Below are 23,838 nucleotides of genomic sequence, written 5' to 3' on the forward strand. Positions count from 1 at the left end.
AACATAACCACAGGTGTAGTGAAAAAACAGACATTAACTGTGAAAGAAGTGAATAAAGAAAGTGAAATTAAATTCATTGTGAGTTCAATTGAAATTCTAGACTGTCTTCATACTCAAATTTTATGAATTAATGTTATTTTAATATTTTTTATATTTTTGGGTTAATTATGAAAATGTATTATTATTTTTAGATGTCTAAATGATATCCAAATATCTAAAATTGAATATAACTATGTACCTTTCAGAGGGTTGCTTTCTATCTAATATTATTATAATGATTAATAAATGGATTGTTCAATCCAAAAAACAGTAGAAATTGTTCTGTTCATTCATTCCATGTGGGTGAACAATATTTAATCGGTAGATCCACATACATTCAGCCCTCAATATGGCCTGTTCTAAATTGCCCCCCCCCCCCTAATTCCCAGGGAGACTTTCTCCAATCCTATACATTTCAAACTTGAGGGATTGGATTGATGATAATGTAAGAAATGTGAAGCTACTGTGGTTAAAGTTTTTCCTTCGTCTTTATCTTTTTGGGAGTTCTTGATGTTCCTTATATGTTCCTGAAGGTGTATTCGGAGTTTTCTGCTCGTCATCCCAACATAAATCATGTTGCATCCACATCTCAGTGCATAAATTACACCTTCTTTGGTGCAACTTATGTATTTGTTAATTTTGTGCCACTGCCCAAACCTGTCCTTAATTTTCTTGGTCTTGTCCATATATGGGCAGGTAGAACAGGTTCCACAGGTTTAGGAGCCTTGATTATAGGCTGTTGTAGTTTTTTTTCAGTGTGTAATGGCTGCTTGTTAGGATATTTTTCAGGTTATTAGATCTTCTGTATCCCATTGATATAGAGTCCCCTAATAGGGCTTTCAAATCAGCGTCAGATTGTAGTACTTTCCAGTGTTTTTTAAGGATGTTCAATATTTGGTGAATTTGTGGATTATAGCTCAATATTAATCTCGTTGGGTTCTCCGCTGGCATATCAGATTTATTTTGTTTCTTCTGTAGTAGCGTCATACTTTTGGTGCCTAAAGCCCTGGTTTTAGCCTTTTTAATGCTGCTTTTACTGTAGCCTCTGTCCAGGAGTCTATGTTCCAGTTCTTTTGAGAACTGGAAACTCTGTGACAGTGTGTCACAGATAACCTATAGGAGGCGCTTATTTAACAGATGGTGTGGGTGACCCTAGTGTAAATATTTATAAAAAACCCATAAAAAGTTATGGTAAGAGCAAAACTAAAATACAGAATTAATAAATAAATTATTAAAATAAAATGCAAACTTAATTAAAAGAGTTATTATGATTAATATAAAAAAATTGTATATATGTATATATACACACGTTGCACTGGATGGTGTCCAGTATAGGTGGTGCAAATGTACAGTCCCAAAATAAGTCCGTATGAGAAAGGAATAAATGAAGAAGGCAGCTCTCGGTCTTCACTTCACAAGTGATGTAATTTCTTAGATGGACAACTGTAAAAAACAGAAACCGAGGCGCCACATGTGTAGATCAATGGATACCACAAACACCAAACTGGACAAGATACAGGGTACTCACAAACATAAAGGCACTCTCGTGTGCCTATTAGAGGCAGGCTGGTATTCTAAACAGCAAACCAGCTGGCTGTGTGAACGAATCCCCGTCGTGGTGTCCTGAAGCAGTGGATATCCTGAAAGGCAGCCCTTGCCTAGATCGTTTCCTATAGGTTGGAACAGGGGAGAAAGGCTAAACAGCCTTTGGGTAACAAAGCTGGGAATACCACAGTTCAAAGAAAAGATTATCTACAGCTTCAGCTCAGCTGTCAGGAATGAAGAATCCGTTCCGTTGAGCTAAAGTTTACGTTTTTTTATGCAACCAGTGAAATCTGCAGGGAGGGGAGGGGACAGAAAGCTGAAGAAGAACGTAGGTTGGCTAAGACTTATGAAATAGGCGTAAATTAGTCTAGCTACTACTAGATCAGATGAATATCTTCTCTTCTGTCTTCTAGTCGTCTAGACCTGGGTAGTAAATCTCTTTTGAATAGACACACACAGAATCCTTGCTGGCTTTTCTTGCCGCTGCAGACTGAGTGAGACAGAAGAGAAGATATTCATCTGATCTAGTAGTAGCTAGACTAATTTACGCCTATTTCATAAGTCTCAGCCAACCTACGTTCTTCTTCAGCTTTCTGTCCCCTCCCCTCCCTGCAGATTTCACTGGTTGCATAAAAAAACGTAAACTTTAGCTCAACGGAACGGATTCTTCATTCCTGACAGCTGAGCTGAAGCTGTAGATAATCTTTTCTTTGAACTGTGGTATTCCCAGCTTTGTAACCCAAAGGCTGTTTAGCCTTTCTCCCCTGTTCCAACCTATAGGAAACGATCTAGGCAAGGGCTGCCTTTCAGGATATCCACTGCTTCAGGACACCACGACGGGGATTCGTTCACACAGCCAGCTGGTTTGCTGTTTAGAATACCAGCCTGCCTCTAATAGGCACACGAGAGTGCCTTTATGTTTGTGAGTACCCTGTATCTTGTCCAGTTTGGTGTTTGTGGTATCCATTGATCTACACATGTGGCGCCTCTGTTTCTGTTTTTTACAGTTGTCCATCTAAGAAATTAATTCATGTTCCAGTTCTTTGGCTTGTTTGAGAAAAGGGGTGTACTCACTTTTGTTGCCAACGGTTTAGACATTAATGGCTGTGTGTTGAGTTATTTTGAGGGGGCAGCAAACTTACACTGTTATACAGGTTGTACACTCACTACTTTACATTGTACATTCTTACATTTCTTCCGTATTGTATATATTTGTTTGCTTTTTGATTACATTTCCCTAATACAGGACAAGGAAAGTCTGGTTATCAACATCTCGGAATACAAGCTAACCGAGACGGAACATAGTTTGTTAATGAAAGGACTTTCCTTCTGTCCCACTAAGGACTGTGATGAATTTGAAGTCGATAAGGACTTATACAGATTTTTTAGAATGCTCAGGCTAAAAGCTATGTATGGTGGTAGCAATACAAGTAATGTGGGTGTTGAAAGCACAATAAATGAAGATGTTATGCAAACAAATCCCCTTGATCTGAAAAATCTTAATTTATATAAAAAGTCTCCATTTATACCTCCCACCAGTAATTCTGGTGTGGAAACTTTTATCAAGTTTGTGCAACAGGATATTAGCAATTTGATGAAAAAATTTAATTTAAATCCAGAAATGAAAAATTATAACTTAACAAGAGAAGAATATAAAGCTATGTTATCTTTAAAAAATAACAAGGATATTACAATAAATAACGCCGATAAGGGCGGAGCCGTTGTAATATTAGACACTAAGTATTATATTCAGGAAATTCATCAATCAACTCTCTGATGGAGGGGTCTATGAAGTATTAGACCATAATCCTCTTATGGAAATACAAAAAGAGTTAAAAATAATTCTTGATAGGGCACTTCAATGTAATACTATAACTAAACAGGTATTTGATTTTCTCTATAAAAAACACCCCATAACACCAATTTTTTATACTTTGCCCAAAGTCCATAAGAACATGTCATCCCCACCAGGGCGGCCCATTGTGGCATGTACAGAGTCTGTTTTTTCAAATGTGTCAATATTTCTGGATAGAATTCTTTTTCCAATGGTTAAAGAACAGAGGTCTTTTTTAAAAGACACTAATGATTTCCTGGCAAAACTAGAAAAGGTTAAAATGGAAGAAAATTGGTTTATCTTTTCTCTAGATGTGGTTAATTTATATACATCTATCCCTCACGAGGCAGGCCTTGATACTACAAAAAGTTTTTTGACCAATAGCAAATTGTATGATCCAACACAGATAGATTTCATTGATGATCTGTTAAGACTTGTTCTATACTGCAATTATTTTTTGTTTCAAGACACATATTATATGCAGAAAAGAGGTACAGCCATGGGCTCCAATGTAGCCCCCTCATATGCCAATTTGTTTATGAGTGGCTTTGAGAATAAATTTGTCTATACTAATAAGTCATTTAATTACTGCTGTAAGCTTTGGCTAAGGTATATAGACGATATTTTTGGCATATGGGAGGGCTCATTGGAGTCCTTGATACAGTTTGTGGAGGATATCAATGCTTCAATGACCAACATCAAATTTACATTAACATATTCATCACATGAGATCAACTTTCTTGACACTACTGTATACATACAAGATGATAAATTGAACACTGATCTCTTTACTAAATCTACAGATAGAAATACCCTTTTGAGGTATGAAAGTTTCCATCCTGAGACAGTGTTCAATTCTATCCCAAGAAGTCAGTTATTACGCACCAAGAGGATAGAAACATAGAAACATAGATATTGACGGCAGATAAGAGCCATAGGCCCAGCAAGTCTGCCCGACCTTACCTAACAGTATAAACTTATCTAGTTCGTAGGATAGCCCTATGCTTGTCCCATGCATTTTTAAAGTCCCCCACAGTGTTTGTTGCTACTACCTCTTGAGGAAGTTTATTCCATAAATCAATCACTCTTTCTGTAAAGAAGATAGTTAGTGATCAAGATAGATTACCCTATAGGCTAGAATCTATGGGTAATAAGTTTATCCAGAGAGGCTATCCTCAGGAGATCATTAATAAAAACATTACAGATCTTGACAAAGGTAAAGTTAAACCCAAAAACAAAAATAATGCAAACAGATTAGTGCTTACTATGGAATATAGCCAGAGAAGTCAACATATTTTTAAAGCAGTGAGGAAACACTGGCATTTACTATCTAAATTTAATCCAGAAGTTGAGTCCTTTAGATTACCACCTATGCCATCATATAGACGGGTAAGAAATTTAAGGGAAAATCTAGTTAGAGCGGATGTGGGGACAATAAAACCGCCTGAAATTAACTATTTGACCACTCCTAATAAAGGATGTTATCCATGTCTCCACTGTGCTCAGTGTAATTCAGTAATTAGAGGTACATTTTTGGGACAGAATGATAAGCGCAAACAGTACACTATCAATGGTCTATATACTTGTCAGACCAATTATGTAATCTATCTACTTAAATGTCCATGTGGCCTCTGTTACATCGGAGAGACCACCCAGGCCGCCAGGGATAGGTTTAGCCAGCACAAGGCATCAATAAAATCTAAAGATATGTCTTTACCAGTATCTGCACATTTTACTGAAATGGGACACACAGTTAGTCAGTTGTGCTTCCAAGTCATTGATCATATCCCCATACATAGGAGAGGGGGTGACAGAGAACTTAAATTAAAACAAAAAGAGGTCTGGTGGATTAAGAAATTAAATACACTACATCCTTATGGTCTGAATAGGGACTATGATTTGTATTTGTTTTTATGAATTCTGGTATTGAATTAGGGTGACATTCAGTTTGGCACCACTAGAGGCCACTAATAGAAAAAGTAAATACTTATATCTCCATACCTGGATAGGTATGGGTTAATTCAATTAATAATGTGAGCTGAAATCTGATTGGTTAGATCACCCTTTTTAAATGTGTGTTTTACTGTGTTTTAACTATGCATGATTAAGGGCCATGTAGGTCAGAAACGTCGCTGTTTTAATGGTTGTGATATCACCAATAAAGAAATAATTCACCTTTAAGAATATTGATGCAGTGGTGCTGTTACTTTCTACATATGGACTGTATTTGTTTGGGTTTTTGCTGATAGCCCATTGTAACGAGCACACAGCCAGGTAAAATAAGCCTAATAGTGCTGGACTCTATTTTTTCATTTTGTATATATATATATATATATATATATATATATATATATACCCTTCACATTTTTGTAAATATTTTATTATAACTTTCCATGTGACAACATTAAAGAAATGACACTTTGCTACAATGTAAAGTAGTGAGTGTACAACATGTATATCAGTGTAAATTTGCTGTCCCCTTAACATAACTCAACACACAGCCATTAATGTCTAAACCGTTGGCAACAAACGTGAGTACACCCCTAAGTGGAAATGTCCAAATAATATTGACACTTTGGGCCCAATTTGGACATTTCCACTTAGGGGTGTACTCACGTTTGTTGCCAATGGCTGTGTGTTGAATTATTTTGAGGGGACAGCAAATTTACACTGTTATACAGGCTGTACACTCACTACTTACATTGTAGCAAAGTGTAATTTCAAAGTTGTCACATGAAAAGATATAATAAATATTTACAAAAATGTGAGGGGTGTACTCACTTTTGTGGGATACTGTATACATAATTACATATATACACTTAAATATATACACATGTAATATCAAGTCACGTGTATCGCATCCCGCGTTATCATTAACACACCACTTGTAATCTTAACATTAGAGTGTGCATTGAAGGGCTATAATTATAAAACTGCTGCAAATGAAATCTGACTTACAAAAGATCAACTAGAAAACAAAATACAGGATTCCATTTTCAAAATATGCTTTATTGTTCATCAGCTGTGAAGAAGACACACTGCATTGTTCCCAGAATCCATGATGAATCTTCATAGTCTGGAAAAAAAACATATTAATTCTAAGTTTAGAAAAATGGGCTTGTATTTTATGAATTTACTGCTGCAAATTTAAGGAGAGTATGTTTTCAATATTACATTTTTATTCCATGAAAACCAGTTATCTGGGTTTCAGACAGATCTACAAAGCACACAAGATTTTGATGTGTGTTTGTGTGAATTTTTGCCCATTTCGACAAAAGAGCGTTTTTGAGGTCAGACACTGACAGGGCCGGCTCAATATATTGTGCTGCTTAAGTCAAAGAATACAATGACACCCCCTCATACCAACCTACTAGCCTGGCCACTGACCTTACTAAGCCTACCTGCATGCGACCAATGGTTATGCACAATTGTGCAATAAGTAGGAAGGAAGTTAGAGCAGAGATGCACTTGTCCCAACATGAATGTCGTCCGTGACTGGTTCTGTGTCTTTGCGCATGATGAGGGTATGCTGCTGGGTACCTGCAACTTCCCCCACTAAGACAGAGGATAGGATTGGTCTTGGTCTGACAGTGACTAACTCAATCACTGAAGTGCTGCCCTTGTCAAGTGCAATGTAAAAAATATTTAGCACCCTAAGGTGCAAATAAGAGAGTTTGTGAGTGCACACACAACTCCTATATTTCTTTAGCTAAATTAAATTGATTTAGGAAGATACCTAGGTGAAAGATTTGTAAATAATAAACATTAAGGAAAAAGTAACACAAATAGTCTGTTATTAGGTCCCCCCAGTATTCCTGGCTGATAACTGGATACCTGGGCATGAGTGGGGGGTGTTCGCTTATGCAGGGTCACCAAAATTAGAACACAAAAGGAAAAAAATGTGTCAAGTGTTGCCTGGGTCCCTTGGATCCATTTTGTCCTATGTTTGAGCCGGCCCTCAGGACTGAAGGTCGGATGCAAATGTTTGACTCCCAGTCAGCATTCCAATTAATTTCAAAGGTATTGAGTGGGGTTGAGGTCAAGGCTCTGTGCAGGTCACTAGAGTTCCTCTACACTGGACCTCATTTTGTACTCAGGAGCACATTTATGCAGGAACAGGAAATGGCCTTCCCCAAACTGTTGCCACAAAGCACCCAATTGTCTAAAATTTGAATCATGTGGCATTAAGATGACCCTTTAGTGGAACTAGGGGGCCTAGCCTGAACCCTGAAAAAAGCCCCAGACCATTATTTATCCTCCACCAAACTTTATAGTAGGCACTAGGCATTCCAGTAGGTAGTGTTGTCCTGGCATCCTACACAACCAGATTCTTCCATCAGATTGATTGATTGACACTTTAAATATAATTTTCTGAATAAATTATAATATCAACAGCATATTTTTAATAGTTGCTCCATTTTTGCAGCATATCATAATCGCTGTCCGATTTGCTTATTACCGTTGTCACAATAAGTACTGTTACCTATATTGTGTAGGTGCTAGTGTATTCCTATATTAGAGGGATCCTCTGAAAACCCAGAAGCCACATTGCAATTAACCCTATGCACAAATCCAAAGCATTAACCCTAACTGAGTCTCCCCATGATCCACTAAAGTATTAACATTACTCAATTGCAATAACTTTAATGTGACACCAACATCACTGATATTGTTTCCCACCCAAGGGACCCCCTTAGCACCTAATGGAAAGTTTGCTTACAAAGTTTGCTTTGGCTATTCAGACCCTTGGATTTTTCAGGCCTTGGCATCATGTCTCTGTCCCTTACATAATATAGAATAATTTTCATTCTATGTAGCTCATTTCGCTGAATTTTACAGAATAAATATTTAATAAAATGATAATATTGCAAAGAAAACGATATAGTCTGAACTTACACTGTAAATCCAGTCAATGTAGGCTGACACCCGAGCAAAAACCGTAGATTTCTGGGAGGTGCTACAATATGGCACCAAACCATAACTCACAACACGTGCACTTCCCAGGCTCCTTCCCTCCAGCAGCTTAGTGGTCCACCTGAGTCTCCCTAGGAATAAAAAGTAAGCCGTCAGTGTGTTCTAGCTAATTAAACATGATATAAACCAGGGAGTCTATATGAATTTTGCATGATGTCTCTAACTATAGATGAAAAATTAAGACTGTGCCTATATATAGAAAGCACTGGAACGTGCAAATCCAGCCCATGTAGACACTTTTTATTCTGTCCAGTGAGATTTCTTCACCATAACAAAACAGACGTGCAAATTATTTACAAATAAGTACAAAAATGAGATAAACCATTGTGTTCCCTAGCGGGTGTAGTTGTAGTTACAAATAGCAGTTTGCATTTAAAGGGATAGGATATCATGTATTGGTAGCACACACAACTATAGATACTAATGGCAGGAAGTAATCAGTGGAAATATTTGTGAAGTAATGCTCAATTAATTTCTAACATGACCTCATCTTTACAAGGCACCTCTGTAACCTCATCAGAGACTATGGGTTAGATTTAACAAATGCTGTTGGTATCTATCATTGCAAATGCCGCCCCCTGCTCACCGGTGGCCAATAGGTCGCTAGCAGGGGGTGTCAATCATCTGATCAGTGGGTATCGGGATGCTTTCAGTCAGCCATGAGCAGCGGTATTGCGACCGCTGCTTCTTAACTTCCAATGGGCGTAGAAAGCAGCACCCGCTGCTTAATAAATCTACCCCTATAAATCTATCTAAGACCAGATCTCTCATATGTGTGCCTGATGTAATGTATATGTGTATCTATATAAGGTGAAGTGCCACTTAACGTGGTAGGAGCATGAGTAGTGAGGTAGTGGGTGCATGTTTTATAAGCAGAGTGCCTTTGTATATTTGTCTAAGGCTTTTAATCTTTCTAGCTTTGATTCTAACATTCAAGATATTATAGATGAACAGGTGCAAACAGGGTATTTTTTGACTGTAACAGTAAAAAAACAGGGCTTTAAAAGGATGTTGCAGTTAAAAATTATGTATCATGCATTTAGATAAACAGATACAAGTTAACTGTATTTAAACATGCTGGATGAATACCCTTTTAAAAGGGCTGAGCACTTTCCCTCTCCCATCTTCACTTGGAAATTGATTTATGCTGCTGCCTCTTGTTTTTCAATAATGAATACTACAGTACTGACATTTTCAGTATAGATGCTGGTTTGAACAGGCAAAATCAAGTATTTAAAACGACAACATAAAGATAAAGGAGCTATTCGTAAACACTTCATCAGGTAAAGAGATCATTGGGAACATATTAAAGGGGAAAATATTTTACAGTACACAAGCCCTGTAAGTAAAAACTGTTTCCATTTAAACTAATGAAGCAGTATCACTTTTCTACTTTTTTCCAGCGCTCACTGGCTGGTAAGGACAACACTCACAGCCCTATTGGTGGAGAAGGACATGTCTGCACAATCTTGTCTAGTAAACAGATTATCTGGGACAAAATCTTTTTTGGAAAAAAATACATTTGAAGACACCTTATTTTAGAAAAAAAAACTACAATATCCTTCAAACATCAGTATTTGCAAGATAATAGTTTCTTAAACTGCATCCAGATTTCTCCCCATCTCCTCCAGCACAAACTATATTTTCATTAGCATTGTCATCCCACCAGTTTGGCTGGGAACAGACAGCCAGATCTATACCTGGCAGAACGGCCTGCTGCAGTGTGTCTGAGATACTGCCTCCAGTTGCAATGAAAATACAAATATCGTAAGCAAATTGTAACCTTCTGCATCAGTTATTAAATTAACGCAAAGAAAAATAGTTTGTTCAGGCCATGGCAAATTTTGTTTAACTTCACCAAGATTACAAGTTGTGCGTTAAACCAGGTGCGTAAATAACGCAAAAAAATGAGCAATATCACACTCTCCATAGCACTGCCATTACAAGTTACTGAAAAACCTTCTTTTGTTGTGCGATATGTAGCAATAAGCTCCATACCGCACAAAACCCAAGACATCAATTTTTTTTACGTTAAAACCTAACACCCTAACATAAACCCATAGTCTAAATACCCCTAATCCGTGGCCCCCCGACATCGTCAACACTAAATAAACCTATTAACCCCTAAACCATCGATCCCAACATCGCTACTACTATAATAAAGTTATTAACCCCTGAACCGCCGGGCCCCCACACCGCTAATACTATAATAAAGTTATTAACCCCTAAACCGCCAGCCCTACACATTGCAACTACTATAATAAAGTTATTAACCTCTAAACCACCACTCCCCACATCGCTACTACTATAATAAAGTTATTAACCCCTAAACCGTTGGCCCCCCACATCGCAACACACTAAATTAAACTATTAACCCCTTACCTAACCATCCCCTGTACTTTAAATTAAAATTACAATATAACTATATTAAAATAAATAAAAACTTACCTGTGAAATAAAAAAAAAAAGATTAAACTATAAATTCACCTAACCTTACTATATTAAAAAAAAAATTAAAAAAAAAAAAAACCTACGTTACAAAATTAAAAAATCCTAACACTACAAAAAATTTTAAAAAACCTAACATTACAAAAAAGTACACTAAAATTACGAAAAATAACAAAAAACCTAACATAACCAAAAATAACAAACACTAAAATTACGCAAAATAGAAAAAACACTAAGATTACAAAAATTAATAAATGAAATTATCCAAAATAATAAAAATTAAACCTAATTTAGTAGCCATATAAAAACAAAAAATCCCTCCCAAAATAAAAACACCCCTAATCTATCAATAAACTACCAATAGCCCTAAAAAGGGCCTTTTGTAGGGCATTGACCTAAGTTAAAAAGCTCTTTTACCTACAAAAATTACAAATTCCTCCCTAAAAGTAAAACCCCCACCCAACCAACCCCACAAAATAAAAAAACCTAAGTCTAAAAAAAACATAAGCTACCAATTGCCCCTAAAGGGGCATTTGTATGGGCATTGCCCTTAAAAGGACTATCAGCTCTTTTGTGCCCATTAAAATAAAAAAATCCCTAATCTAAACCCCCCTCAAAAAAAAAAAAGGATAACCCCTAAATAGGTACTCACCATTCCTGAAGTCTGGCGGTGAAGGTCTTCTTCCAGGCAGTGACATCTTCATCCAGCGCGGGGACCTCTTCTATTTTCATCCAGGACGAAGGCGGCGCGGAGCGGAGGTGACCGCGGAACAGGACCTGCGACCACGGAGCCATGCAGGATTTAAGCAGCTCTCATCTTATTGGCTGATTTGAATTTTTCAGGCAATAGGATGAGAGCTGCTTCAATCCTATTGGCTAATTTGAACAGCCAATAGGATTTAAGCAGCTCTTATCCTATTGGCTGATTTTTTTTTTACACTTTTGGGTCCAATTGTTGACAATATGTGAGAAGAAGAGTTGGAGAGAGATATGAGAATGAGTGCTTGCAGCCTCAGTGAAACATGGTGGAGCGTCAGTCCTGGTTTGGGGCTGCATTTCTGCCAGTGGTGTTGGCAATATTGTCCGAATTGATGGGATCATGAATACTGAAAAGTACAGACAGGTTTTAATTTATTGTGCCATTCCTTCTGGAAAGCACCTGATTGGGAATGGTTTTGGGCAGTCTACCCAAAAGAGTTCAAGATGTCCTTAGTGCCAAGGGAGGTAACAGTAAATACTGACTTTTGCCTGAAGAAGCCATTTTGTTCTGAAAATAGTGGGGGGGTTTATGTTTTGTGTAAATATTTCATGTATTTTCTGTTTGTATCTCAACAAATCGACCAAAAACTAAATATGGATGGTCATTAAAACTTTGCTAAAACATGTAATGGTGGCCTAAGACTTTTGCACAGTACTGTATAAACAATAAATATATATATATATATATATATATATATATATTTATATAGATATAGATCTATAGATATATAGGTATAGAGAGGGTATGAATACATGTTCTCCTGCTTGAAGTTCAGTTATCTTGTAGATTTTCAAAAGCTGAGTGACTAGGGGTTGTATTTGTGGTCCTCCATAAGCCATGTGACTTTATAAACATGTACAAATATTGTGTGAAAATGACAAACTATCCCCTGCTACTTACAAGCTAACACAATGGGCAGCAGTCATCACCCAGTCTTTACCAACTAATGTTCCACCACACAAGTGGTAGAAATACTCAGGGTCATCTTTATAAACCATCTAAGAAGAGACCTATATCCAAAGAAATAAGGATGATTTATATCTACTTGATTACTTGTATTACATCACAAAGCATCTACACATGACTATCGGCTAGATTACGAGTTTTGCGGTAAGAGCTGCTCGGTGCTAACTTGCAAGTTATTGTCACCACTCACCTCCCTATAGCGCTGCTATTACAGGTTTGCATAAACCCGGCGTTAGCAGGCAAGAAGTGAGCGTAGAGCAAAATTGAGCTCCATACCGCACTACAATACTAGTGCCGCGGTGAGCTGATTTTACGTGCTCGTGCATGATTTCCCCATAGACATCAATGGGGAGAGCCGGCTGAAAAAAAGTCCTGCAACCCCATTGATTCCTATGGGGAAATAAAAAGTTATGTTTACACCTAACACCCTAACATAAACCCCCGAGTCTAAACATGCCTAATCTGCCGCCCCCGACATCGCCGCCACCTACCTACATTTATTAACCCCTAATCTGCCGCCCCTAACATCGCCGCCACCTACCTACATTTATTAACCCCTAATCTGCCGCCCCCAATGTCGCCGCCACCTACCTACATTTATTAACCCCTAATCTGCCAGCCCCAACGTCGCCGCCACTGTACTAAAGTTTTAAACCCCTAAACCTAACCCTAAGTCTAACCCTAACACCCCCTACTTTAATATAATTAAAATAAATATAATAATAAATTCCTATCATTAACTAAATAATACCTATTTAAAACGAAATACTTACCTGTAAAATAAACCCTAAGATAGCTACAATATAACTAATAGTTACATTATAGCTAGCTTAGGTTTTATTTTTATTTCACAGGCAAGTTTGTATTTATTTTAACTAGGTAGACTAGTTAGTAAATAGTTATTAACTATTTACTAACTACCTAGCTAAAATAAATACAAATTTACCTGTAAAATAAAGCCTAACCTGTCTTACACTAACACCTAACCTTACACTACAATTAAATAAATTACATTAATTAAATCCAATTAACTAAATTACAAAAAAAAAACCAGTTAATTACACAAAATAAAAAATAAATTATCAGATATTTAAACTAATTACCCCTAATCTATTAGCCCTATCAAAATAAAACTTTTTAAGGGCTATTGGTAGTTTAGTTTACGCTAGGTTTTTTTATTGGGGGGGGGGCTTTTTATTTTGATAGGGCTATTAGATTAGGTGTAATTAGTTTAAATATCTGATAATTTATATTTTATTTTGTGTAATTTAGTGTTTTTTTTGTAATTTAGTTAATTGGATTTAATTAATGTAATTTATTTAATTGTAGTGTAAGTAGTTAGGTAACTATTAGTTATATTGTAGCTAGCTTAGGGTTTATTTTCCAGGTAAGTATTTAGTTTTAAATAGGAATTATTTAGTTAAAGGGACATGAAACCCAATTTTTTTATTTCATGGTTTAGAAAGAGCATACAATTATAAACAACTTTCTAATTTACTTCTATTATCTATTTTGCTTCATTCTCTTGATAATATTTGCTGAAAAGCATATCTAGATATGCTTAGTAGCTGCTGATTGGTAGCTGCACATAAATGCCTCCTGTGATTGGTTCACTATGTGCATTGCTATTTCTTCATTAAAATATATCTAAAGAATGAAGCAAATTAGGTAATAGAAGTAAATTGTAAAGTTGTTAAAATTGTATTCTCCACCTTAATCATGAAAGAAAATGTTTGGGTATAGTGTCCCTTTAATGATAGTAATTTTTATTTTTATTTATTTTAATTATATTAAAGTTAGGGGTGTTAGGGTTAGACTTAGGGTTAGGTTTAGGGGTTTATAACTTTAGTATAGTAGCGATGACATTGGGGACAGCAGATTAGGGGTTAATAACAGTAATGTAGGTTGCGGCAATGTTAGGGACATTAAATTAGGGGTTAATAATATTTAACTAGTGTTTGCGATGCGGGAGTGCGGTGGTTTAGGGGTTAATATGTTTATTATAGTGGCAGCAATGTCCAGAGCGGCAGATTAGGGGTTAATAATTTTATTTTAGTGTTTGCGATGCAGGAGGGCCTCGGTTTAGGGGTTAATAGGTAGTTTATGGGTGTTAGTGTACTTTTTAGAACTTTAGTTATGAGTTTTATGTTACGGCGTTGTAGCATAAAACCCATAACTACTGACTTTCAGTTTACGTTATGGATCTTGTAGTTTTAGGCTGCTCACTTTTTGGCCGGACAGGCAGACTCATAATACCAGCGCAAAGGAAGTCCCATTGAAAAAGGACTTTTTGAAAGCTGCTGTATTTATGTTGCGTTCCGGCCAAAAATGTGTGCGGAGCAGCTAAACCTGTAATACCAGCAGTAGTGAAAAAGAGTCATAACGCTGCTTTTTCACTCATACCGCAAAACTCGTAATCTAGCCGTATATTTGCAAAATAAAAAGAGAAAAGGTAAATCAGTAATTCATCAGGAGCTACTCCCAAGTAAAAGTCTCCCAACTAATATTTTATTTGTGTGAATTAACAATACAAAGTTAATTTTTTAATAATTTTGTATATTTTTCCTGTATATTTTCTCTAAGTATTCTGCATTTTAATCATAACTAGAGCCTGATAATCAACAACTCGCTGCCATGGAAAGAAATCATACAAAATCTTTGGTATTTTTGTAGACCATATATTGTAGTATTGGAATCTCTCCTTCACATACAGAACCTACATAGTGAGATAAACATCTCTCAAGATAAAATTTGTATTTGTAAAATTCTTTGAAAGACCTCACCGTAGGATAAGATTTTTCAGATCACCTCACCTGAGGGGAGAGCTTTAGATCATTATTATCGGTTATTTTTAGAGCGCCAACAGATTCCGCAGTGCTATAAGCATAGGCGGTATACAAAGTAGCAATTATTGGGATCAAATGTGTAGAGGGCCCTACCTAGAGTGGCACTGTTGCTGTCATCTCTTGTGAAGGTGATCTGCAAGCAGTTGGGCTCTTAGAATTACATTCTAAGGAGGTTCATGGCGGATAGCAGTAGAGGAGAGGAACTGGTATTATGAAAGGTTAGTGTAGGTTGTAGACATCCCTGAACAGAAGAGTCTTCAGGGAGTGCTTGAAGCTTTCAAAACTGGGGGAGAGTCTTGTGGAGAGAGGCAGAGGGTTCCACAAGATGGAAGCCAGTCTGGAGAAGTCCTGTAAATGGGAATGTGAGGAGTTAACAAGAGAGGAGGAGAGTAGGAGGTCGGGAGCAGAACGAAAGGCATGGGTGGTAGAGTATCTGAAGACAAGGTCTGAGATATAGAGGGGAGCAGTGCAGTTGAGGGCTTTGTATGTCAGAGTCAGAATTTTGTATTTAATCCTTGAGGCAAGAGGAAGCCAGTGAAGGGATTGGCAGAGAGGTGCAGCAGATGAAGAGTGACGTGTAAGGAAGATGAGCCTGGCAGAGGCATTTATTATGAATTGTAAAGGAGCTAGATGGCAGCTAAGGAGACCAGAGAGAACAGAGTTGCAGTATTCAAGGCGGGAAAGGATGAGAGAGTGTATTAAAATTTTAGTTGTCTCTTTTGTAAGGAAATGTCTAATTTTAGAGATGTTTTTAAGGTGGAAGCGACAGGATTTAGCCAAGGCCTGAATGTGAGGAGTGAAAGAAAGATCTGAGTCAAGTGTGACCCCAAGACATCGGGCATGCGGGGTAGGGGTAATTATGAAGTTGTCAACAGTTATAGAGAGATGGGGGGTGGAGAATTAAGAAGAAGGGGAGAAAATAAGGAGCTCAGTTTTGGAGAGATTTAGCTTAAGGTAGTGAGAGGATATCCAGGAAGAGATGTGAGAAAGACAGTTAGTGACACGGGTTAGTAAGGAAGGAGATAGGTCTGGAGCAGAGATGTAGATTTGAGTGTTGTCGGCATACAAATGATATTGAAACCCGTGGGACTTTATTAGGGAACCTAATGATGACATGTAGATTGAGAAGAGAAGGGGACCGAGGACAAAGCCTTGCGTTACCCCAACAGAAAGGCTACACTAAAGGAATGGTTAGATAGGTAGGAAGAGAATCACGAGAGAGCTGTGTCACAAATGCCGAAGGATTGGAGGGTTTGGAGCAAAACAGTGTGGTCAACAGTACCAAAAGCTGCAGACAGATCAAGGAGGATAAGCAGAAAGTGGCCTTTGGATTTTGCTGTGAGTAAGTCGTTGGTAACCTTAACGATTGCTCTCTCTTTGGAGTGATGGGGCAAAATCCAAATTGCAGTGGGTCAAGGAGGGAGTGTAATGTAAGGAAATGGGATAGGTGTGCATGTACTAGCTTTTTCAAGAAGCTTTGAGGCAAGAGGGATAAGGGAAATAGAGTGGTAGTTGGATGGGGAGGTTGGATCGAGAGAAGGTTTTTGAGGATAGGTGTGACCAATGCAAGTTTTAGAGATGAGGGAAATATACCAGTGCTGACGGAGAGGTTGAAAATGTGTGTGATTATAGGGGTAAGTGTAGAAGAGAGGGAGGGGAGTAGCTGTGAGGGGATGGGTCAAGGGGACAGGTAGTGAGGTGAGAGCACAGTATAAGTGCAGAAACTTCTTCCTCGGTAACAGGGGCGAAAAAGCTAAATATATGGCTATGTGGGTTTTCGTTAATTGCAAGCTTTTGAGAGGGTGAGAGGTTGGAAGCATGTTGAGAGCTGATTTAGTTTCTGATGGAATCGATTTTGTTAATGAAGTGGCTGGCAAAATCTTGAGCTGACAAAGAAGTTGTATTAGGAGGTGAGGGTGGGCGGAGAAGAGTGTTGAAAGTGGGGAACAGACACTTTGGGTTTGAAGAGAGAGTGGATATAAGAGTAGAGAAGTAGTGTTGCTTATAAAGATTAAGGGCAGAGTAGTAGGAGTTCAAGATGAACTTGTAGTGAAGAAAGTCAGCTGAACTTTGAGATTTTCTCCAGTGCCGCTCAGCAGTACGGGAACATTTGTACAGGTACCATGTCAGAGGAGTATGCCAGGGCTCACGGTGAGTGTGTGATTTCCAAGCTATGGTAGGAGGGGCCAGATTGTCAAGGACCGGTGTAAGGGTGGAATTATAGTGGCAGATAGATTTGTCAGGGCAGGAAAAGGAGGAGATGGATGAGAGGAGAGATTCTGCATTCTCTTATGCATTTTAATGCTACAGCTGCACTGTGATTGATTAGACCAGTGCAGTAGCTCATTCATATTTAACCTCTGACCTATTGGAAAAGATCAGGTAAACAAACTCACAGGAATTTTTAAGGTCAATGATTAGGGGAAGGTCCTAAATTTTTGAGAGAAAGAATCATAAGGCACAGAGATCCCAATCCATTACAATACCACAAAATGCAGGGCAGCCGGTAGCTCAGTGTGGATTGTGGACAGTCCATTGGAAGAGGTTGGGAGGACCATGGGCAGATGAGGCAGTTACATAGGCAGTATGGTTGGAGCTTGTGGCATAGGTCTATATGTCTGTGCTTTTTAATCAGGAGCATACCGATATACTGCAGGGAAGTTCCCATCTGTGAATGGCAATTTGCCCCTGCATATGCAAAAATATTTATGGTGTACTTTGAGACCCAACATATATTTTCAAATACTTCACTCCATTCCGACAATATTGTATATTCGATACATTGATGACTTGATCATCATTTGGAAGGATAATGAAAAATATAACCTACATGTCTTAATGAGAATGAAAAAGCACAATGTGTCTATCCTGCGCACGGAAATGAACAGATAATTCAAATTTATTAACGTAATTTTTTTTAAAACATCAAAATAAAAAAAAACAAGAAACCAAAGAAAAAAGGGGTTATAAGTGACAGGTTTAAAAAAAGTATATAGATTAGTGCAACAACTCTAACTTAAAGGGACAGTCAAGTCCAAAAAAATTTTTTTATGATTTAAATAGGGAATGTAATTTTAAACAACTTTCCAATTTAAATTTTATCACCAATTTTGCTTTGTTCTCTTGCTATTCTTAGTTGAAAGCTAAACCTAGGAGGTTCATATGCTCATTTCTTAGCCCTTAAAGACTGCCTCTAATCTGAATGCATTTTGACCACTAGAGGGCATTAGTTCATGTGTTTCATATAGATAACATTTAGCTCATGCACGTGAAGTGACCTAGGAATGAGCACTGATTTGCAAGTCAAAGAAGTGACTTTTCTGGATTTGAAGATATCCAAAGACGAACTGGGTACTATTCAAACAGATCTCTTCAGAAAAAAGACAGCAACCAACACTATACTCCATGCTACTAGTGGACATTCACCTAACACAGTAAATGCATTACCAATAGAAGAATTCATCAGAGTTAAGAGGAACTGCAAGAACATATACAATGCGTGCAGATGAACTACAACAAAGATTACAAGAAAGGGGTTATAGTAATTGAATTATCAAAAATGCAAGACAAAGGGCGAATTCCACCAATAGATTGGAACTCCTAAAGAAAAAGAATAAAATCAAAGATCATACAACCAGATTGATACTAACATACTCGCCCCAATCTCAAGATGTAATACGAATTTTGAACAAACATCTCAATATTATCAGAGCAGATTCTAGTCTCAATGCTATCATAGGTGAGAAAATACAGATAGGATACAGACGTACAAAAAATCTGAAGGATATGCTAAGTAGTGATGTCGTGAACTGTTCGCCGGAGAACAGTTCCCGGCAATGTTAGCTTGTTCGTGTTCGCCACGGCGGGCGAACATATGCGATGTTCGATCCCCCCCCTATTCGTCATCATTGAGGAAACTTTGACCCTGTATCTCACAGCCTGCAGACACATTTGAGCCAATCAGCAGCAGACACTCCCTCACAGACCCTCCCAGCTCCTGGGCAGCAGCCATTTTAGATTCATTACGTTCCTGCATTCTTAGTGAGGGTTAGTGCTGCAGCTGGTGATTTTATAGGGAAATAGATAGCTAGGCTAGTGTATTTAGTGTCCACTACAGTCCTGAAGGACTCATCTAATCTCTGCTGTAAGGACAGCACCCCAAAAAGCCCCTTTAAGGGCTAGAACTTCAGCCCAAAAAGCCATTTTTAGGGCTAGAACTTCAGTCTTTTTTTTTCTTAATTTGTAATTTTATTTGCATTTGCCTGACTGTCAGCCTGTGTGTGAGGCTCACAGCATATACTGTGATTAGTGCCACCACTGATATCTGCTTAACATTAGTGTAAATTTTTTAAAAAAACTTTTACATCATTTTGCTAGTGTAATCTAATTTCATTTTCTATCAGGCCTGTGTGTCAGGCCCACATCATATACTGTGATTAATTGATCTGTGCCACCACTGATATCTGGTGTAACATTAAAAAAAAAAAAACTTTTACATCATTTTGCTAGTGTAATCTAATTGTGTGTCAGGCTCACAGCATATACTGTGATTAATTCTTCTGTGCCACCACTGATATCTGGTCAACATTATTTTAAATTTAAAAAAAAAAACTTTTACATCATTTTGCTAGTGTAATCTAATTTCATTTTCCATCAGGCATGTGTGTCAGGCCCATATCATATACTGTGATTAATAGCTCTGTTTTCCACCACTTATATCTGGTGTAACATTAGTGTAATTTTTAAAAAAAAAAAAACTTTTACATCAGTCCTCTTCTAGTGTTATTTAATTTTAGTTGCCAGGCCAGCCTGGCTGCTACTAGTGCCAGCCTGTGTGTCAGGCTGCCAGCATATACTGTGCCTACTTCCATCCTCAGTGCCACCACTCCTATCTGGTGTAACATTAGTTTACATTTTGTAAAAAAAAAACTTTTACATCAGTCTTCTAGTGTTATTTAATTTTAGTTGCCAGGCCAGCCTGCCACTAGTACCAGCCTGTGTGTCAGGCTGCCAGCACATACTGTGCCTACTTCCATCCTCAGTGCCACCACTCCTATCTGTTGTAACATTAGTGTAACTTTTTTTAAAAAAATTTTTACATCAGTCTGCTAGTGTTATTTAATTGCAGTTGTCTGTCTGCCCGCGTGTGTGCCAGGCCCACTTTCCAACTAGTCCGACCAATCATATTTGTTATAACAGTAGTGTAAATATTTAAAATAAACACTTTTTTGACTGTGAATCATCAGTCTGCTAGTGCAATTGAATTGCAGTTTCCTGCCTGCCAGCGTGTGTGCCAGGCCCACTTGCCAACTAGTGCCACCAATCATATTTGTAATAACAGTATTGTAAATATTTAAAATAAAAACTTTTTTGACTGTGAATCATCAGTCTGCTAGTGCAATTGAATTGCAGTTGCCTGCCTGCCAGCGTGTGTGCCAGGCCCACTTGCCAACTAGTGCCACCAATCATATTTGTTATAAGGGTATTGTAAATATTTTAAAAAAAAACTTTTTTGACTGTGAAACATCAGTCAGCTAGTGTAATCTAATTGCAGTTGCCTTCCTCCCAGCGTGTATGCCAGGCCCACTTGCCAACTAGTGCCACCAATGATATTTGTTATAACAGTAGTGTAAATATTTTTAAAAAAAATTTTTTGACTGTGAAACATCAGTCTGCTAGTGTAATCTAATTGAAGTTGCCTGCCTGCCAGCGTGTGTGCCAGGCCCACTTGCCAACTAGTGCCACCAATCATATTTGTTATAACAGTTTTGTAAATATTTAAAATAAAAACTTTTTTGACTGTGAATCATCAGTCTGCTAGTGCAATTGAATTGCAGTTGCCTGCCTGCCAGCGTGTGTGCCAGGCTCACTTGCCAACTAGTTCCACCAATCATATTTGTTATAACAGTATTGTAAATATTTAAAATAAAACCTTTTTTGACTGTGAATCATCAGTCTGCTAGTGCAATTGAATTGCAGTTTCCTGCCTGCCAGCGTGTGTGCCAGGCCCACTTGCCAACTAGTGCCACCAATCATATTTGTTATAACAGTAGTGTAAATATTTAAAAAAAAAAAAACTTTTTTTACTGTGAAGCATCAGTCAGCTAGTGTAATCTAATTGCAGTTGCCTTCCTCCCAGTGTGTGTGCCAGGCCCACTTGCCAACTAGTGCCACCAAACATATTTGTTATAACATTTGTGTAAATATTTAAAATAAAAACTTTTTTGACTGTGAAACATCAGTCTGCTAGTGTAATCTAATTGAAGTTGCCTGCCTGCCAGCGTGTGTGCCAGGCCCACTTGCCAACTAGTGCCACCAATCATATTTGTTATAACAGTATTGTAAATATTTAAAATAAAAACTTTTTTGACTGTGAATCATCAGTCTGCTAGTGCAATTGAATTGCAGTTGCCTGCCTGCCAGTGTGTGTGCCAGGCCCACTTGCCAACTAGTGCCACCAATAATATTTGTTATAACAGTATTGTAAATATTTAAAAAAAAAACTATTTTTGACTGTTAAACATCAGTCTGCTAGTGTAATCTAATTGAAGTTGCCTGCCTCCCAGCGTGTGTGTGCCAGGCCCACTTGCCAACTAGTGCCACCAATCATATTTGTTATAACAGTAGTGTAAATATTTAAAAAAAAACTTTTTTGACTGTGAAACATCAGTCTGCTAGTGTAATCTAATTGCAGTTGCCTTCCTCCCAGCGTGTGTGCCAGGCCCACTTGCCAACTAGTGCCACCAATCATATTTGTTATAACAGTATTGTAAATATTTAAAATAAAAACATTTTTGACTGTGAATCATCAGTCTGCTAGTGCAATTGAATTGCAGTTGCCTGCCTGCCATCGTGTGTGCCAGGCCCACTTGCCAACTAGTGCCACCAATCATATTTGTTATATTAGTATTGTAAATATTTAAAATAAAAACTTTTTTGACTGTGAATCATCAGTCTGCTAGTGCAATTGAATTGCAGTTGCCTGCCTGCCAGCGTGTGTGCCAGGCCCTCTTGCCAACTAGTGCCACCAATCATATTTGTTATAACAGTATTGTAAATATTTAAAATAAAAACTTTTTTGACAGTGAAACATCAGTCAGCTAGTGTAATCTAATAGCAGTTGCCTTCCTCCCAGCGTGTGTGCTAGGCCCACTTGCCAACTAGTGCCACCAATCATATTTGTTATAACAGTAGTGTAAATATTTAAAAAAAAACACTTTTTGGACTGTGAAACATCAGTCTGCTAGTGTAATCTAATTGAAGTTGCCTGCCTGCCAGCGTGTGTGCCAGGCCCACTTGCCAACTAGTGCCACCAATCATATTTGTTATAACAAAAGTGTAAATATTTAAAATAAAAACTTTTTTGACTGTGAATCATCAGTCTGCTAGTGCAATTGAATTGCAGTTGCCTGCCTGCCTGCCAGCGTGTGTGCCAGGCCCACTTGCCAACTAGTGCCACCAATCATATTTGTTATAACAGTATTGTAAATATTTAAAATAAAACCTTTTTTGACTGTGAATCATCAGTCTGCTAGTGCAATTGAATTGCAGTTGCCTGCCTGGCTGCCAGCGTGTGTGCCAGGCCCACTTGCCAACTAGTGCCACCAATCATATTTGTTATAAGGGTATTGTAAATATTTAAAATAAAAACTTTTTTGACTGTGAATCATCAGTCTGCTAGTGCAATTGAATTGCAGTTGCCTGCCTGCCAGCGTGTGTCCGAGGCCCACTTGCCAACTAGTGCCACCAATCATATTTGTTATAACAGTATAGTAAATATTTAAAAAAAAACTTTTTGGACTGTGAAACATCAGCCAGCTAGTGTAATCTAATTGCAGTTGCCTGCCTCCCAGCGTGTGTGCCAGGCCCACTTGCCAACTAGTGCCACCAATCATATTTGTTATAACAGTATTGTAAATATTTAAAAAAAACTTTTTTGACTGTGAAACATCAGTCTGCTAGTGTAATCTAATTGCAGTTGCCTGCCTGCCTGCCTGCCAGCGTGTGTGCCAGGCCCACTTGCCAACTAGTGCCACCAATCATATTTGTTATAACAGTATAGTAAATATTTAAAAAAAAACTTTTTGGACTGTGAAACATCAGCCAGCTAGTGTAATCTAATTGCAGTTGCCTGCCTCCCAGCGTGTGTGCCAGGCCCACTTGCCAACTAGTGCCACCAATCATATTTGTTATAACAGTATTGTAAATATTTAAAAAAAACTTTTTTGACTGTGAAACATCAGTCTGCTAGTGTAATCTAATTGCAGTTGCCTGCCTGCCTGCCTGCCAGCGTGTGTGCCAGGCCCACTTGCCAACTAGTGCCACCAATCATATTTGTTATAACAGTATTGTAAATATTTAAAATAAACACTTTTTTGACTGTGAAGCATCAGTCTGCTAGTGCAATTGAATTGCAGTTGCCTGCC

The sequence above is a fragment of the Bombina bombina genome, chromosome 5 (genome assembly GCF_027579735.1).
Source record: "Bombina bombina isolate aBomBom1 chromosome 5, aBomBom1.pri, whole genome shotgun sequence".
In the NCBI taxonomy this organism is placed as follows: Eukaryota; Metazoa; Chordata; class Amphibia; order Anura; family Bombinatoridae; genus Bombina; species Bombina bombina.